General features: G+C 32.6%; 1 long non-coding RNA gene across 1 annotated transcript; it reads right to left on the bottom strand.

Moving 5' to 3' along the window:
- LOC128295248 (uncharacterized) lies at positions 1-677 on the bottom strand. Its single transcript, XR_008285593.1, has 3 exons — positions 520-677; positions 390-419; positions 1-289 (listed from the first exon to the last, which is right to left on the bottom strand). It is a non-coding gene; the product is annotated as an uncharacterized LOC128295248 (long non-coding RNA).
- Between the last annotated feature and the right edge of the window lie 1,361 nt (positions 678-2,038).

The raw sequence follows: 2,038 nt of genomic DNA, 5'->3' as shown, positions 1-2,038 counted from the left end.
TAAGCTCAAAAACCATTATAGAATAGTTTAAGTTTCTTCATGAGTCCAAATAAACAACAAAAACAATACAACAACATTGTAATTAAAAAAAACATAAGCAAAAATCCAAAATACAATAGAAACCTACACCAGTCCAAAAAAAAAAAAAGAACACAACAAAAGCTCAATTATCCAACAACAATAACAAACCAAACCAAACTAATAACAATAACACATCAGTTCAAAAACCATTATAGAATAGTTTAACTTTCTTCTTGTGCTTCAATCACAGTTGATAATCTTGAAACATCTAGTAAAAGTATTGATTGAGTTAGTTAAATGATAAAAAATGTTTGCAAAAATAAATTAAATAAACATTTAACTTTATAAACTAATGCTAAGTATGTTACCTTCTTGATCTTTGGGTATTTTGAATAAATCTAGCAAATTTAAAAACAAAAATGTTAGTTAAATTATGGGAATGCTTACTAATATAAATAATACAAAAGCTTATTTTATAAATTAAAATTTATATATTACCATCTTCCATGGTTTGAAGTTCATCAACATAATCTTTAAGATTGATGGCATCATTAGATTTCCAAAGCCAATCTTGTGTGCAAACCAAAGCCTCGACCATGAGAGGAGTTAGAGAACTTCTAAAACTATCGAGAACACATCCACCCGTGCTAAATGCACTTTCTGAGGCAACTGTTGAGATAGGAATAGCAAGAATATCTCGAGCCATTTGTGCAAGAATAGGGAATCTAGGACTGTTCATTTTCCACCACAATAGTAAATCAAATGAACTTGAATTGTTTACTTCTTCATCCTCACCCAAGTATCTATCCAACTCAGATTTGCTTTCTAATCCAACTTGTTTCTTCTTCTTAAGGTATTTTTGTTTGGCCAAGCCCGTTTTCATTTCTGATTGATCTATTTCCATTAAACTGCAAAGATTTGTTGAAGAACTAGATCTACCTTCAAACAATTCAATTCTCCTTGCGTTAGAAGAATACTCATTTAACAAGCAATGAAATTCTTTATCAATCATTTTCATAATTTCATTAGCAACATTAGGAAAAAGCAAGTTGACCCCAAAGTCCAAAAAACTCATTTTACATCATGGATCAAAGATGACCGCCAAGTAAACTAGCATGTTGATCTTGTTTCCTTCACCCCAATACTTATTATATTTCTCTCTCATTTTGGAAGTCATAGAAATTATGTCTAGATCTCCACAATCTTGCCACCCATCAAAAAGACAATGTACATCCGTCAATACTTCAAAAAGTGAATGAGAGGTAACATGCAAAGATCCGGACACCTTCAATGTAAGATGATAAAAGGCTCCAATACTTTTATAACTCTTGAACAATTTCCCAATCATCAAATGTAGGAACTCCATCTCCAAAGAAGAAGATCAAGAAAAAATTATGGTCATCACGTACATATGATTCAAATGTACGCTCGTATTTTTCAGCCACCTTTAACATCATATATGTTGAGTTCCATCTAGTAGGCACATCTAAACACAATTGAGCCTTACTATCTATCATTTCTTCTTTTACCCGTTGGTTGAATTTTGTCAACCTCGATGGTGATGCTTTTATATACCTCACAGCACCTCTAACTCGATCCACAGACACAGAAGCATCCTTAATACCGTATTGCACAATGAGATTAAGAATGTGTGCAACACATCTCGTATGAATAAATTTTCCATTTGCAATAGAAGCATTTCGATGATTGAATTTCTTTCTCAAATATTCAATGGCAACACTATTGGCGGATGCATTATCAACCGTAATAATGAAGACCCTTTCAATCCCCCAATCTCGAAGACATTTTTCAATGGCTTGACCTATGCTTTCACCTCTATGAGCTGATATTGGGCAAAAATTTATAATCCTTTTTTGCAACCTCCACTCATCATCCACCCAATGTGCTGTTAAAACCATATAAGATATCCTCTGTAATGAAGTCCAAGTGTCTGTAGTTAAACAAACTCTACTTATATCTTTTTCAAAATAGTTCTTCATCACACTCTTCATGGAGT

This window comes from Gossypium arboreum, chromosome 7 (assembly GCF_025698485.1).
Source record: "Gossypium arboreum isolate Shixiya-1 chromosome 7, ASM2569848v2, whole genome shotgun sequence".
Lineage (NCBI taxonomy): Eukaryota > Viridiplantae > Streptophyta > Magnoliopsida > Malvales > Malvaceae > Gossypium > Gossypium arboreum.
Note: the sequence above shows the minus strand (reverse complement) of the source record. Positions and strands in the feature narration are given on the sequence as shown.